The 17,975-nt window shown below is 38.7% G+C and overlaps 1 long non-coding RNA gene across 1 annotated transcript; it reads left to right on the forward strand.

The window, feature by feature from the left end:
* The first annotated feature begins 145 nt into the window (after positions 1–145).
* Positions 146–15,198, forward strand: LOC137664202 (uncharacterized). The gene is made up of 2 exons (XR_011048264.1): positions 146–234; positions 14,779–15,198. It is a non-coding gene; the product is annotated as an uncharacterized lncRNA (long non-coding RNA).
* Positions 15,199–17,975: the final 2,777 nt, after the last annotated feature.

Raw genomic sequence — 17,975 nt, forward strand, 5'->3', positions numbered from 1 at the left:
TCTCCGGTGTGGTGTGCCTGCCCCCTTCCGTCATTGCTGGAAATGGGCTGGACGGAGGAGGGGCTGGCGAAAATGATGATGAGCCGGTGCTGGTGTCACTTTCGGCGGCCCCCAGCCCTCAGAGTGAAGCTGTTGCCAATGAGCTGCAGGAGCTCTCCTTGCAGCCCGAGCTGACCCTCAGCCTCCATCATGGCCGAAACCCCAACCTTCCTCCACTCAGTGAAAGGAAGAATGGTAAGTGGAACACTGCACTTACGTCTCATGCGGTATGTCCTCAGCAAGGAGGTACTGAGGTGTTGTCATGGTACATGTTCTAATGACAGGGCTACTTCTTATTGCTTCTTACAATGTTTTATTTGTATGAAGAACGAATAATGTGGCATTGACAAAACTGATTGACATTGTTCAATGGGAAGGATTGATGTTACTGGCTGGGGAAGTTCCAAAGAGCTCCAGTGATAAATACAGAATCACAGAATCAACTAGGTTGGAAGAGACCTCTGGGATCATCGAGTCCAACCTTTGACCTAACACCACTGTGTCAACTAGACCATGGCACTAAGTGCCACATCCAGTCTTTTCTTAAACACCTCCAGGGATGGTGACTCCACCACCTCCCTGGGTAGCCCATTCCAATGCCTAATAACCCTTTCTGTGAAGAAATTTTTCCTAATGTCTAACCTGAACCTCCCCTGGCGCAGCTTGAGGCTATGTCCTTTAGTCCTGTTGCTAGTTGCCTGGGAGAAGAGGCCAACCCCCACCCCACTACAACCTCCTTTCAGGTAGTTGTACAGAGCGATAAGGTCTTCCCTCAGCCTCCTTTTCTCCAGGCTAAACAATCCCAGTTCCCCCAGCTGCTCCTCATAGGACATACCCTCCAGACCCTTCACCAGCTTTGTTGCCCTCCTCTGGACTCGCTCCAGCACCTCAATGTCTTTCTTGAAGGGAGGGGCCCAGAACTGGACACAGTACTCGAGGTGCGGCCTCACCAGTGCCGAGTACAGGGGGACAATTACTTCCCTAGTCCTGCTGGCCACACTGTTCCTGATACAAGCCAGGATGCTGTTGGCTGCCTTGGCCACCTGGGCACACTGCTGGCTCATGTTCAGCCGACTGTCCACCAATACCTCAGGTCCTTTTCCACCAGGCTGCTTTCCAACCACTCTTCCCCCAGCCTGTAGCGCTGTATGGGGTTGTTATGGCCAAAGTGTAGGACCTGGCACTTGGCCTTGTTGAACTTCATGCCATTGGTCTCAGCCCATCTATCTAACCTGTCCAGATCCCTCTGCAGAGCCTTCCTACCCTCAGGCAGATCAACACTCGCACCCAACTTAGTGTCATCTGTGAATTTACTGAGGGTGCACTTGATACCCTCATCCAGATCATCAATAAAGATATTAAACAGGACTGGGCCCAGTACTGAGCCCTGGCGGACACCACTAGTGACCAGACGCCAACTGGATGCGGTACCGTTCATCACCACTCCCTGGACCCAGCCAGAGTGCACCTGTCCATACTTTAGATTATTGTTTTAGGTGAATACCAGAAACAACTTCCATGTGCTTTGTGGTGACTAAAAGTTGTGCAAAGCTGAGACAGGCAGTCAAAGGAAGTGTTAGCTCATCTTCAGACTATAGCCATCTGTAGATTTTTCTTTGCCACCTTGGTCTGCACTTACCAAGGGTGAATAACTTTCTCATTGCAAATGTCTGAAAAGTTCTGTCAGACTTGTTAGAAGGAGGCACAAGTCCTAGAGTTAAAAATGAAATATTCCAGTAGACCTTCTAATCCTAGACTGAGAATGACCTGCCTATGTTTCTTGAGTTGCAAGTAGCTTATGGACAGCTATGGTATGAATCCCTCTAACCGTTTGGTGAGTGACAGTGGAGTGGCAAAATACAGGGTCACTTGGTGACCAGAACAGAACTCCTGGTTTTGGAAGAATGTGAGCTGTCTGAAGCTCAGGATCCCCAGGCTTCCATGAAAGCCTTTGCATGTTCAGTCCCACTGTGTGACAGACTGATGAAACCATTTGATAACTGGTGGCTTCTGTTTGTGAGTTCCTCTTGGTGATCTTCCTTCACTCCACCCTCTGGGGTATGTGTTGGTGGCTCTTGGCGATATGAAGGTCTTGCTAAAGTCTGAATTCTTGCTATCAAGTTTACCTGCAAGATACTATGGATTTGAGCATGGTTGAGTCCTGGGTGCCTTATAGTGTTGGGCATTGTGTGTTGTATTATATGCGTTACATAGAGTTGCATGGCCCAGCATGTTGGAAATGGTGGGGAGCTTTGGGGTGGCTTTATAGCCAGAACATAACGCTTATGGTAACGTGATTTATTAAAATATGTGAACTGTAGGAGAGTAATTTGCATTGGAGGGATACCTCACTTGACGTGCCTGGTTCTTTACCTCCAGAAAATGAGCGTGCCCTTCTCTGAACAGTGTATCACTGTTTTGCTAGTTGGAAGAATAATTAACTTCAATCCAAAATACTGTTTTTTAAGAGGATAAAAAGGGTTTCCTCATTCATATACATTATACCATCATTATATGTCTACCGTCATGTTTACAGGCCTTAAAAATGGAGAAGTTAGAAACTGCAGAAACAGAACAAAAAGCTTCTAATCCTTAATGTTTGCAGTCCTCTAAGTGTAAGATAAAAGACAACTGATGGAGATAAATGTGGTGGTGGTAAATAGAAGAAAGTGGAATATTAGTCAACATGGTAGACTGTGATCTCAACGCATCTCAACTAGTGGTAGACTTAGTCATTTTATAGTTATGAAAGCAAGGAGAGATTTCAAATGAAATTTAACTGTGGTAGTTTTGAAACTGGTAGAGAGCTCAAAGGCAGCATGGGGAAAGCATGTGAGCCTTTGTTTCCAAAACCTGACAGCTGGCCACCTGAAGGTGACATTGTGAATTTATTGGAGGCAGGGTTCTCAGTGAATAAGATGTGATTAAGGGTCCTGAATTGGGGAGAAGTGATTTATTCTTGATGCCACAGGGAAAGGGATACTGGTGTTAGGAATGGATAAGAGTACCTTTTTAGGAGAATGAAATTTGTAGCAGCACTTTGAATGGATGCAAGCAAGACACAACAGTGTTTGTTACGGTCAGAGGAAAGGATATTCTGTTACAGAAATGAAAGTCTTGATGTGATTAAGTTGCTTGGATAGGTTTAAAAATTGGTATCTTGGGAATATTTTGCAGAAATAGATGGTTTTCCTGTATCAAAATAACGTTATTTTTATAGACTCAGTCTTGAAACTGTATTCATTGTGGGCTGCAAATCTGCTTAACTGGAACAGGTGAAATAGAGTTGAGTTTAAAAAGTATTTGAAAAGTAACACCTCTGCCCCTACCTTTTGCCAAAGAACATTAGGATATTCCCGGAAATGACTCATTAGGTGGGTCTCTTCAGAGCTGATTCTTTATCAGCACAATAGTGGGAATTTTACTGCTGGAGGTGCAGCTTTTCAGACAAGGCATAAAGTCCAAAGTCCCTGATCTAGACTACCTGAATATTCCTTATCTTCAGAGGTATACAATGCTCATTTCTCCTAGGCTGCAGTATGTTTTTATGCATTGTCTGTGAGTACATTCATTAAAGTATTGTGGGACAGAAAAGTGCTGTTGAAATATGGTTATCTGCAAACTGTCACAGCGTAAAAGGAGACTTGGCTTAGTGAGCTGTTGAGAAACATAGCTGATACATTTTGAATTAATAAACTTGTTCCCTCAAATGGGAACTTTTCAGTTATCTTGGGGTAGAGGTTGCACAGCTGTTGAAAGCTGTTGAGCTTGTTAAAGCTCCTTTTTTAATATGGTGTATTTTTGTTGTTGTCCCTTTGGCTTCAAACATGTTAAAAAACCTTTAGAGATGATCTGCCAGTTGAGATGGCAATCTGCTTAAACATTTGAGCAATCCGAAGTGGTTGTAGAAGCATATCCTGTGCAGTGAAACTGCTTCTGTGACAACTTGCCAAATTCAAGGTATGAGGAAGATTCAAGCTGAGTGGCAGTGGGAGGGGAGGAGATGGTAAATAAGAGACTTGCTGGAAGCTGCCTATCTGTGTCAAAGGGTCTCCTGTTTGCAGTTCTAGACAGGCACTGCTGACTCACAGCTGAACTAACTCCTTATGCTGCAGCTTCTAACAGGTTAACCCTTTGTGTAACTTTTGCTTATGGAAGGCTTTGCTTATCTCTAGATGTCTGTAGAAAAATATTACATGGATTTATTCTGAATTTGTTACTTCAGGCAGTGGTTCTGGAACATAAACTATTAGCTGAGGTAAAATAGAAACTTCTTTGGCATGTGAAGCATCATGGAATTATGTATCCCATGGGAGAACTGGGAATGCAGTCCTGTAGGCACATGCTGCCATATGTCCTAGGACAGCGGATTCCTGTTTGTTTTTTTCTGCCCTTAGAGAACTGAAGACCAGCAAGAGACTGTTTCTGTGGGTTTTCTTGTTGTTCTTGTTTTTTTTAAATTTCAGGCCCAGACTCCTCTTCATATTATTCTCTCATCACAGCTACACATTATTCTTGTAGGTGTTTGTACCTGCAAGGGTAGGTACACCTAGACAGGTGGTTGTAAAGATCTTAAACATCTTGACTGAATAGTTGTTCTTAAGTTACACTAAATTAAAATGCATTAAAAGCTATTAAGGATTTGTGTGAAGTATTGGAACGTATCAGATAGATAGGAAACAATTTCTTGTCACTTCAGTGGAAGGAAACCTTATGTGGCAAGGTGTTAGTGAAATAATTTGATACAAGTATTAGGCTCTATTCGGACATCAAGCTTAATGGAACATTTAAGGTGTAATTATTTAATTTGTCTTTGTGCTTCACAGTGAATTTTCTGCCCAAAATTCACATTCCTTCTCCTTTTTTACCCATGTTCATCAAGGCCTCAGCTTTCTTTAACTATGAGAGATTACCTGTGACTGACTCGTTTGTTGCCACACAAGCCAAAAAAAAAAAGGTCATTACAGAGTCATCTGAAGCTCTTAAGTGTATCTTGATTTTGCTCAGTCACCTGTACTAAGATGCCAAGATAACTTTTCCCAACCCATAGGGCAGGGTTAGAGCAAGGCCCTGAGGAATGTGATTACAAATCTTATGCAGTTTGATAATTTCTAGTCAAAATTGTCCTTCTATTTAACTTTCATTTGAAATTATGATAATTGCTCCACTAGCTTATTGACCCTCTTTCTTGACCCATTTTCCCTAGATGAATTAGTAGTTATCTTTTTCCAGAGGTATGAAAAATATTGTGTTAGAAGCCTATGACAGTCCAGGTTTCTTCTTACTGTCGGCTGGTTTAAGATGAGGTAACATTCTTTAGAATGAACTGTTGCATTTTATGATTACAGGTTTGGACAAAACTTGTACGAGCTTGTCAGTTTTGGGGGTTTACTTGATCTGGGATGCTTGCCTTCTACAAAGTATCGTATGTGCTGAGGGGAAAGAGACTAGTTGGAATGTGTGGAATTTCAGTATGACTCCAAGTCATGTAACAGGCGTGTGCTTTAGGTATGGGAAGGTACTCCTGTTACTGTAAAGACTGAGTGTTGTACAAAGCATGGGATTAATTGGTGCCGCATAAGTTGTTGGTGATTATATGCACTTACAAATTACAGATTTGAACTTTTTAAATGGTTCTAAGGAGCTAATTTAGTGCCTGTGTGCCTATGCACATCTACTGTTAAAAGACAAGAGTAGTATTTTAAAAGTTTATAAGTGCACCTGGTTTTATTTTAAAGAATTTTGTAGGTGATTGCTTCTATAACTCTTTTATTAGGTTATATTTTCCTGTCTCTCTCCCCTTCCTTCCTTTTCCCATCCTGTATTGTCATTACATTGAATGAAGTCAGATTCAGGATTTATTTCAAATATAACTTATTACGGTGGTTTTGCAGATTTTATAGCTCTCTTCTTGCTACCGTGACTTTAAAAACATTGATAACGTTTTCTTAAAATCATGTCATAAAGTGTCCTTTTGAAAAGGGAATATTGTGACTTGTGAACTCATTTAAGAAGTTAGGCATGTTTGCTTATCAACAAGGATGGTATTTTATTCCTGAGAAACAGTTTTAAAGAGGTAGGATTAGTCTGAAATTACTTTCTCAGGGTTTTTGGTTTTGTTTTGTGTTTTTTTTTTTTTGTTGTTCTAGTGTATATCCAACTTCTGAAATAGTGTGACTCAAAGTTACATGTAATTACCAAGGGGTGGTTACTACCTTATCCAGAACTTAAATGTGAAGAAGATTAAGTCTGTATTGTAACAAAAGGACCAAGACAGGAGATATATAGCTTTCTCTGATCTGTCCTTCACACACATTCCGATGAGGCTTGCTGTTTTTTCTTGTGTGTGAGTAAGGGGAATGGTTGTTAGAATAAAAACAACCAGTCTATCTTGGATAGATTTGTGTTAAAAGACTTTATGTCCCAGGAGACTATAAATTTAGCATGCTGTCTGAAAGTTTCTGATAGAGCTATGAGATTCAGAGCATGATAGAAATGACTGGCCTGTTACTGATGTGAGCTACTAAACAGCTGAGAAGTGGTAATCTCTTGAAATATTTAAAACAAACTTTTAAATAGTGATGGGGAAATAGTTGAGCTGGACGGAGTAATGCCAAAGGCAGCTTTAATGTGGTAGCTTTAACAAGTTAGCTCTCAACACAGTTTTTGTTTGTTCCTGATAAAGTTAGCGAGATTATAATGCCCTTCTCCAGTCACTGGTTTGCAATATTCCTCTCCCTTCTGTTTCTCCTTTCCAGTTTCTCTCTTATTTCAGTTTGCCTTTGTGATTTCAAGATTCAGGGCTGATGGATAAACATTAGACATATAATTGGATAGATATTTTAAAAAAACATTCCTTTTTCATGAATTTAAACTGCTTGCCAGTCAGGCCTAGATCTGGGCAGCTGTTTTGTCTGTGTGAGTAAGGACTTCTGTTGCTGGTTTTGCTGTTATAAATACTAAGAGTAGTAATGGGGAAAGGAGGTCTGCTTCTTTAAAGGGAGAATGCCATTCAGCAGGATTCTCAGTCTGTTCTACTTAAACAGTGAGTGGCTGCTTCAGGAGAGAAAGATTGTACCATTTTGCAATAGTCACTTGCTGCTAGTACTTAGCAAACTGACTGCTAGCTTTGGGTGACAGCCTGCTTCTGTGAAGTGTGGCTTTCCTCATGAAAATGTCAAGTTTTCTATAATTCATTTATATTGAGATACTATCAGCTACTTCTGCAGGCTGTAACTCACCCTCTGCCACTATCAGTACATTACCACAAAGTATAATGAAGAAATCTCTGTCTGAAGACATTTGGTAATGCAATCTTCATCTTCCTTGCTGGTCAAATAAGCAAGATCCTGGTTAATGCTTTAAAAATTTCATCTGTCTGTTCACGGTCACTGACAGTGCGTATGTACATACTTCAAGGAGTTAAGTGATGTTCCTGGACACTGTAGGAAAGATTTCCTTTCCTCTTTGCTCGTATTGCTTCACCTTGTATTTCCATGTATCACCACAAAAATAAGCATACATTCTGCTGAAAATTGATGGTTTCCTTTATGATGAATATGGATATTCAGGGCAGGTGTTAAAATGACTTATTTCTGTCACTAGTGTCTCTGAATCCTTGGGATACAGTGCACCACTGCAGTTCCTTTCCATAAGGATTGCACAGCAAGAACGAACATTTAGGCCTGCAATTTTTGCCTAGTCTGGCTGCGAATCTAGGACTGCATAGGTGGCATTTGAATATGAGAGAAGCCCAAATGAACTGATTCTTGTCCTTTTACAACACACTTCTGATGTAAGGAGTATGGAAATCAGATAAATACTACAATATCATCACTGTATGGGATTTTCCCGATTTGTTTAAAGCTGAGTTTCTGCTGCCTCCTTTGAAGCCCCAGATGTATTTGTGTGGGGGAAGGAAGATATGTTGCTAAAACCTGCCATGCTCTTCTCTCAGCTGTCGAGCAGCTGTTGGAGTTCTTGCAGCTGAGTGCTAGAGAAGCCCTGAAGTTATTTAAGATTGGAGGGGTCAGAAAACAGTGCTAAAGCAGTTTTGCACACGCAGTTACTCATCTTCATGAAAACTGTTGTGGCAGGAGAGGGATTCTGACTTGCTACAAAGGGATTTTAAATCTAAAAATTGATCTGTATCTTTGATGCAGAGCTCAATATATGTTTGGGCTTGGTGCAAATATATGCAGTTACTTACTTAGATGACCTAATGAGAGATGATGATGAGCCTTGGGGAAAGATGGCGAATAAGGGAAAGCTGCTCTGGGGACAGAAGCGTTGGAATTAGTTTGTTAAGATAATTAAGTTATCTGTTGGGCAAATTACTTGAGACTCTTCAGAGACTGAAATTGAATTTCCTTTCTGTTGGGAGCTAGAATCATCTAGTAAGGAAAGACTTACTTCTATTTTTATCTTTTACTCAAGAAATATTTGACTATAAAAGTTTTGTCCACTATCCCAAATCATTTGAAACAAACCATCTGGATGTAGGAAACATGGCTTAATTTTTTTTTAACCTCTAGACAGGTTGGATGGGAGGGTGTGATCCATGATGGGAAAAGTCTGAAGGAGAAAGGGCGTTTTGTTTGTTTGTTCGTTTTTAAGAAACAGATGCTACCATCTATTTGGAATAAATTCCAGTCCTTTGTTACAGTAGCTCAGGTTTCGTGATCAGCAGGAGGAGTTGATAAGGATAGGGGAATAGTGCCATTATTAAGAAAAAGCACTGGTAAAGATTGAAGAAAAGTGACCGGTCTATCAGCAGGATGTATATGTTTTTGGCCATGTCGTTTCAAAGCTGAGGATGTCTGCATGTTTATGTTAACACTGGGTCTCCTTGTCCTTGGAATGAAATTGCCTCATCAGCAGAGCCCCTTAGGGGATTGAATGTCTACCCAAGACGTCATCTTTTTAAAAGGGGAAAAACCTGCCAGTTCTAGTGTCTCTGACCCCTTCCTCCCCCCTCCCTTTTACTTACAGAGCATCAAGGGGCGGACCTTACTTCTGCAAACTACACATCTTGCATTCCCCTTTGAGTATTCATTTTTGTCCTAGCAGTAATTTGATTCTGGGCTGTTCCAACTTGCCTGTGGTGAATAAGCAGACAACTGCATGTTGAAAGACTGAGTTTTCTCAGTAGGCACAGTTTTCATCATGTAAGGATGTGAATTTCTTGCAAGTTTTGAACGACATTAAAGTTGAGAAGTCCTCTTGGATTTTTTTTTTTTTTTAACATATCAAACATATCTATCTATAAAGAGAGGTCTTTAAGGGATTGTAACTGTTGAGAAAAGGATCAACATGACACTGCTGGAACCAGAAATGCAGATGACAACACTCCAATCAGGTATCACCCCAAACATATCCCAATGGTAAATTTTGCTAGTGAATTATGGTCACTGAACTATATAAGGAGTGCCAGGAGCCTATGAGACTTTTGAGTAAAGACAGATTAGAGAGCTGTGGTAGCTTCATGTGCAGGTTGTAGATGGATGCTAGTTGGATGTTAAATACCGATCACTTTAGAGCTTCATCAGAGATAAAATTATCTTTCTGTTCTTCATTTGTTGCTCCCCAGTGTTAAATTTAAAGTGCCTCGTGAAGATTAGAAAATCCCTGTCAAATCTAGGACTTGTTCTAAAAAAATTTCCTCTGTTTAGCTTTTGGCTGATTTATGCAGGTTTATTGTTTATTATTTTTCTATGAAAACATATTCTTGATAGTTCGGAGAGATTTTAAATTGCGTTTTTTGGGAAAAAAAACTTCTGCTTTGAAACTTCCCAGTAGTTGTTTTATATCTTGAAAGATTGTTTCCTTGAGAATGAAAACGGTATTGTGTTTACATGATTTTGTGCTAAATCCTGTAGTCTTTTTGTGATACTGCACTTACCTGTTAGATATGTACAGAGTTGCATTTCTGACGTGTAAGACATGCTGGAGTGAGAATTACTTGTTAGTGACAGTATGGTGTACTTCTTTAGAACATTCTGTAGTCATGAAAGTTAACAAATATAAATAGATATGAATGTCCTCTGTTCTATGGATGGGAACAAAGACTGACTAGCCTTGATAAGATCCGACTGCAAACTAGTAGTAGCCTAGGAGTTTGGGTTTCCATTTGTGTACTCTTAATCTCTTGTACAGCGTTGCCTGAAAAGCAGCACATACGTAATGCCAAAAGTGTCAAGACAGACTTGTTTCTGAAAGTTAAATGCTTTTTCTTTAAGTAGTGACTTGGAAAGAGACAATTAAACCAGTAACTTCATAGTTTAATACAGTTTTTTTCGGAAATTGCTGTTTTTTTTTCCTGAATTTGCGGCATTGGTTTCCCTAACTTAGAGTCTTAGGTTTTGTAAAATATCTGTGAAGATTATGTATGTCTATAAAGATCCCGTATGAGCTTTATTTTATAATTCTGGCATATGGTTGTATTCTTTATTTAGAGAACCCAAATACTTTTTTTTCACCTCCTGTAGTAGATAGGAAAGACAAGAGAGGTGTGAAGTCAGGGCTAGATCTTACATGGAATACAGAGTTTCTGTCTCAGTTCAGAAGGGTCTTTGGACACAATACATTATTCCTCTAGTCGTACTCTTGCGGTCTGTGAATTTTGGAGGTAGGATTTAGACATTATCAAGGTGTTTGGTATTTAACAGGATGTGTATGGCAATACAGTATCTAATCTTTGTTGTAAATAAATGATTTTTTTCTTAATATGACAGTTATTACATAAAGGCCTGAAAAAAGTTGTTTACCTCAATGTGCTTTGTTTCCAATAGGTTTTCTAATAATTTTAATTTTTTTTTGCAGACAAGGAAGAGTCATGGAATTTACATTTCAGGGTTCTCGTTACTGAATTTTTGCATGATATTCTGGGGAAACTCAGTCAAGACTTGTTAAAATCATGGAAACAGCCTTCATATTAGTACTACTTTTAAAAAAACTTTATTTGTGGCTGTGTTTCTTATTTCTTCCAACTGATGAAAACTCCTGAGGCTTGCATTTAATTCTTAGGGTGAGAGTTTCTCCCACTAAAGAGTACTTGTATGTAGTTTTCCCTTAAGTCAGCTATCCCTAGTCCTAGATTATGCAGTGGCGTTCTGCAATGTTGAGGCAATTTCCTGGCAAGCTTAGCTTACCTAATGAGAGATACAGATTTATTGCACCTCTTCCATCAGTGGCAGCTCTCTTTTCTCTTGGATCAACCACTGCTGGAAAAATATTAAGCAAGAAGCAGGCAAATGTTTACATAAATGTATTCACAAGATTGATGGGGAAATTAAGTATGACAACAGGATGGAACCATGTGCATAGTAAGTTTTAAAGATCAATCTTGAATAACGGAAGTGTATTACAGCTTCTAGATAAGGAAAATGGCTACTTGATGCTGAGACCAAATTGTTCAACATATTTTAGAAAAAAATGAAAAATAATATTTAGTGACTTTAGCTGCTGTTTGGTTGCTACTGTTATTTAGCTTAGTGAGGTAATTAAGTTGTCTGTTGGGCAAACTACTTGAAACTTTTTAGAGTTGGATCTCCTTTCTGTTGAGAGCTAGAATCATCTAATGAGGAAAGACTTAACTTCTCAAGGCTTCTTGGTCCCTATGTTCATCTCCAGAAGCCCTACTGAAAAGACGGAAGCTGGAAACAGTTGTTCTAGTCGACTCGTCAAGGTTTCTGAACAGCCATTGAAGAAGTAGGAGAATCGTGGCCTAAGCTGGGTAAATAAATTATCCTGAGAGACTTTACGCAGCTTGCACTCCATAAGACCAAATGTTCTTAAAGCATGCAGGTCATAAGACTGTGCTTATTTAATGCTTGGGTACTAAATAGGAGACCACTCAAGAAGTAAGAGTATCTGAAGCTGTAGCTGACATAGGAAATAATGTTTGTATTCCATGTTGGTGGGCACATAAAAAGCAACACCTTTGATACTAAATATGAGAAAACATTCTGAATATTTTAGAGAAAGAACTGAGGGGGAGAATACAATTTTACTATTCTGGGAGCAGAATAGCTTAAGCAGGGTGGGACTTTTTCTTCAGAACAAAACAGAAGTGAAGCTGGAACAATACGACCAGTGAGGTACACGTTGTATTAACCAGAAAAAATTAAACACACCTGTCAAATTGAAAAAGGAAGAGTAAAAAAATCAATACAAGTGATGACAGCTGAGGAAGAAAAAGTAAAAGTGAAAATCAGGCTGAAAAGACTGTTCACAAAGGCAGTAGACCCAGGAGAAAATTGCAAAAAATAAGAGCAGAAACTTAACTGCTGCATTTGACAATCTCATTGGACTACTGAACTTGTTGAAGAACTGTTGGTATTACTGACCCAGTCATTCAAAAAGCGTTCATACACAAGTGAAGGCAAAATTCTGTGTTCAGATTCAAGAATACAGCTTTGGAAACAGCCCTGTGCCAGTTTGTGTGTTTTCATTCTGTTGAAAATGAAGCTGATGTGCAGGTCTATACCAAGCTCTTAGCAGTGGGAGCTCCCTCATTAGCTTTTTTTCTCCAAGAGTCACTTGGTCCTTTTTGCTGCCCTGACTCTCTCAGCGTCTGACTCACTTGTTTTCTTTATTTGCTGATTCCAAAAGCTTGCTGTTTTCTTCTCATTATCTACTTCAGCCTAATCTCCCTATGTAGCCTCTTTTTGTGTTCCCCTGAAACCTTTGTGTTATTCATGTCACTACCTAATTATCCCATATGGAGATCTTGCACATTCTTTTGCTGTTGGTCACTGTTCAGTCAAGATATAGACTGAATAGTTTGTTGATATGACCTGGCTTTGTTCTGTAACAGATTGTTTGGCCCACTGAAAGAATGAGTCATGAATATTTTTTTTTTCTTTTTTTCATGAAGAGGCAAGAGTGCTAAAATAATACTTTTTTTGACACAATCTACAATCCAGTAACACTTAAAACTGTTTTTGAACAGCCTTGCATGAGGGACTCGTGCAAGTTAGGGAAATCTCAGAAGTTTTGGGTGTGCTGCTGGCTCTATATGCAAATTTTGTGCTTAAATGGGAAATACAAACTTTCAAAATTAATTTTACTTTTTTATTTTTGTTATCATTGTTCACAAGTTTATTTTTATGACTTCTAGCAGGTGGCTGGGCAGAAATGTGTGTACAGTACATATACAGAGGTGCAATCAGCCAGACAGAGAAACCCTAAATTTCAGATCATTTTTTGCAGACGTTTTGCAGGGATGGATAAGAGTTATGGCCACTTAGGGTCACTTAGAGTCTAACAGTGCATTGCCAGAATTAATGGCTGTTATCACTTGCCCAAATGGCTACTTTTGTTAATAAATTCCATTTCTCCTAAATATTGCTCTACTTAAAACCTTCTTTGTTTGCTGTTCTGGGTAGGCATTGGTTTGTTCCTGTGCACTACACTGTGGTTTGCACTGTCTTGGTATATGTTGCACGTTAATAATTGTCTCTGTGTAATCTTAATTTTTTTCTGTGAGTATACGGAAAAAAATGAAGATCTCTTTAACATAGTGATCTATTGGATACCATATTTGGGTTTTGATATGTTGTTCCATTGACTTGCTGAAAAACATCTTAGAATCTATTAGAGATCAAGCCAGGTATGCAAACCAGAAGCAGGTTGTTCTAAACTGTTAGAAGTCTGGCTTAGATGAACAAGAGGGTTTTTCCCATGTATATTTAGAGAACAAAACAAGTGGTGTTTTGAAGTCAGCACTGTAAATGAGCATAGAAATAATTAAGTTCTCTATAGTGCATAAAACTTGACTTCTCTGGTTTAATTTGCTTTGTATCCAGCTGGTTCTGAAAAGGGAACAATCATTTCAGCTGAAAATTAGTGCCATCTTGAATCAAAAGTAAAACTTCACTCATTTTCAGGGGAAAAGTTGCATTTTTGAGCTACTTTAGCAGATTAGGGATGTATTAAACTTAATTTAGGACAAACTGATGCTGATGCCATTCATTCTTTCTTTCAAAACACAGCTCCCAGGCTCTTTCTCTTCCTCATAAAGGGAAGTGCTTTAGGGATGTCAGCTGCTAAAGTACTTTTAATGGGAAAGAAAGGGGACAGCAAGTCTGTGTATTCTTAGAAGGGAGGTGTCCCTCTCTTCAGCTCTTTCAGGAGTGACAAGTGTCAGAGCTGCAGTTTTTGTGGTTGGTTTTCTCTTTTTTCCTATTTTAAATAAAGTTAAACTTCAGTACTGGCTTTTTGGTACTATAAGAATAACCTCTCATTTCATGCACTAAATGCCTTCTAACTTAATCTTGTCTTTTCAAGCACCTGTTAGTACGATTTTTCCTCACTGTTGTTTTCATTTCCTAGTAAGAGGTTTTTCTAGTTGTGAGTTTTTTCCTCTAGTTTTTGGCATTTCATTTTGTTTGAATAGTAGAACTTAAAATACAGAATTTTTTTTCCCTTCTATTTTCTTTTTTCTTTTTTTTTCCCCCCCCACTTGGAATTTCAAGATTGCAATGAATTCTTGAATCAACACAAACAGGATTTTGGTTTTGGATGGAGGGTGGAGGTGAGGGGAAAACATTCCTAGCTTTATAGTTTGCATCATCAGCACTTTAAAAATAGAACTTTTGGTTTCAGTTTGGAATCTATGGCATTTGGAAATGTAACCTATTGTATTTAGGTAGCGAGTTCCTGGGGAGTGTAAAGAGTTCCCTGAGATGTGTATATTCTGAGTAGTGACAAAATGACTCTTCACTGGCTTTTAACCAGGATCCTGCATGTGATCTAAAGACTGAACAAAGTTATGTGAACTTCGTCGTCATCGTGCCGTGGGAATTCTTTCCGAAGCAGCAAATGGGATGTTCCTGAAGTCAGCTTTAAATATGGAAATTTTTATGCCAGAGCTACTAACTCCACGAAGTTGTGAGTTGGCTGTTGTAAGACATGGAGTGAGGAGCGCATAACTGTAAGCTGCACATTACTGAGTTATTCCATTCATGAAAGACTTGAACATAACCTTTTGCTGCCTTTTATCTCTGTGATTAACTATTGAATAATCAAATCACTGTGGTGTTGTGTTAGCCAAACTAGAGTTAAAGGATTGTACTGAAACTAAATATATAAAGGATGCTTTTTTGTTGTTGTTTGTCAAGAATGAAGGCCTACAATAAAGACTACTCATTAGAATCACTTAGTTGGGAAGTACCTGTTTCTACTGATAACGTATAACTTTAGATTTAAACAAGAAACTGATGGAAATATATTAAAAGCTGGCGTAAGTATTTGTTGAAGTGTTAAATTACCTTTTAAAAACAGTAATCTTTTCTCTATCTGCTTTGAAAATAGTCTGTTCATTCATGTTATGCAGTGAGTGTTACACTACAGGTTGAGAAAGAGGGGAAAAAACCACCCAGGCAGCCTTTTGTCTTTATCTGTTCTATGAACTAAGATGAACTTGCAAGGGCACAGACAGGCTGCATTTGTTCTAAAACAGCAAAGATGTGGTAGACACAAAACAATTATTCACTGACTGCTTTGTTTCCTAACCTTTTTAATGGCTCCAGCTTACTTTGAAATGTAACTATTGAGAAATAACTTTAAGGAAGGGGGTGTGTTGTGTGCATTTTAACCAGTTTCCAGTCTACATACCAAGATTGTCATCATCATACTGCATTTTTTTTGTATCATTCTCCAAACTGCTGTTAAAAACTAAATGAAAGTTTAAAATGCATGTAAACTCATGTTGGGTTTTATGTGCTGTATCTTTAATCAAAGCAGAGTCTTCCTTACTGCAAAATGAATGCATTATGTATGATGGGCCCTATTTAATTACTGTCATCATATTCTGTAAGTTACCTGTTCATTTACATTGATGAATATGAATCAACCTTTCGTTAGGAACATAGTTCCAAGTGCATGAGCAAAGTGAAATCAAAAAAGAATTATTTAAATCAGCTTCTTATTTGGAGTCTTTAGGCATGACTGTATAAAATTACTTAATGATTATTTAAATAGGCTCAGACTGATCATTGTTATCTTTGTGGCTCAAACTGATCATAGTCATCTTTGTGGCCTGCCACTAATTTAGGTTCTGGATTAATATCTGAACATACATTATTCTGAGTCTCTCTAAACTGGTATGATGATTACACCACTCGTGCTTTGCCTAAAGGGACACAGTGCAGACACGTATACGTTCTGTCTTCCAGTTACCTGGTTACTCCTTGCTATCCAGTGTTTGCCAGATTTAAGAGATGACTAAAGTTTAACAAAGCGCTCAAGTTTCCATTCCTGTGTGACAGCAGAAATTTACGTTACGGTTGAGATTCAGGATTATTTCTTTTGTAATAATGGGATCCATGTCCAGTCTACATTTTTATTATAGGCATTAAAATATGGATTTTTTTATATCTAAGCTCTGATATGAATCAGTCTCTAATGTATGCCCAGAGATGTATAGATCAGTGGTGGGGACTATAGATAACTGTTAAGGTTTTGGGAATGTCTCTGATGTTGTTTTTTAGATGTTATGTGGAAACTGACATAGATAAATTTTAATATTTAACTGTTTGCCATCTACTTTTACCAGTCTCAAATGACTCCTGCAGCACAAAAAAAAAAAACCCAAACCCAAATAAAACTCAACACCCCCCTCGGCCCCCCAAAAAACACAAAAAAGCAACCCCCCAAAACCTGAGGTAACCTACAGCTTTGTGTCGCATCTGGGTGCTCCTTGTTGCTGGGCTGATGCACCTCAGTTCAGACTTACAGCACCCTCTGCTGTTCTGACCTTAGGGTTCTTCCAAGAAGAGACTGACACTTGTTTCAACTTGTCTTTTCAAATGGAGAAACCTCAGCTGGTTATCTTGAGGCGTTCTGAACTTTTTCTTTCATTTGTGACTAAGGAAACAGGAGTCCAGCTTTATGGAGGTGAAACTAGAATCTTTATCTTAATTGAAGAAATACTGCCTCCCTCTCCCCTCAATTTCTTTGTCAAGAGAATCTTTCTAATAGAATCAATATAGGAAAGTAGTTTGATTACATTGGCACAGCTCCCACTTGTGATTAACCTTAGTGTGGTTTAAGAATGTTGTATAATCTAGCAATAGTTTAAGTAGGTAAGGGTCATAAAGAAACAAAACTGGAATTACCCTTCAGGGTCACAGAGCCCACTCCCCTGCTGTTGCAAGTAGTCAGGTCTTATACTCCCCTTCATAATTTTATCGAGTGCCCTTTTAAAAAGTGTTCGATTTCTCACTTGTCAGCAGCTCATACTGGAAAGCTGTCCTAGAATTTCTCTCTTTGGTTAAAAATCTTGTAGTTTTCAATATTAAATGAGCATGTGTATCAGGGTCTTTTAGTCCAAATCACTTTTTGTAGTTAAAATAATGCAAACTTTAATGTAGGTGAAATATTTTCACTAGAAGAAGTTGAATCCACTTACAATATCCGTAAGTAGGCAAGTGCTAAAGTAGTGTCTGCTAATGTGACCTGCTGAATACTTCTTTGTATCTTTCTATGGTGATGCTTATTTTAAATCAGATCCTCTAAGTAATTTTAGTGATAATTCCTAGGCATTATGCACACCATTGTTATCCCAGCAGGTTAGGAACCTACTTAATTATCCAGTGTGAGAAGTAGGTTGAGAAATGTATTTATAGTTCTTTGTAGTCTTTTCCATTTTCTTTGCCCTGGTTGTTTTTTCTCAGAAATGAGTGTATCCCAAATAAAGAAGTTGCAGCTTCCAGTGAAGCACAAGCTGGCTTGATCAGCCTGTAATGATAAGTGACCTGGATGAGATTTGGTTTTTTCCTTTTTTTTTTTTTTTTTCCTACTGGAGATACTCTGGTTGAACCTGGTTTTCGTTGCCTATGTTTTCAATATTTTGATATTTCGATTTTGCATTCACTGATGTCAACTCAGATTAAATGTACACCTTTTACAAATAAATTGAGTAGTTTTGATGA

Source organism: Nyctibius grandis, chromosome 5, assembly GCF_013368605.1.
Source record: "Nyctibius grandis isolate bNycGra1 chromosome 5, bNycGra1.pri, whole genome shotgun sequence".
NCBI classification, from domain to species: domain Eukaryota; kingdom Metazoa; phylum Chordata; class Aves; order Nyctibiiformes; family Nyctibiidae; genus Nyctibius; species Nyctibius grandis.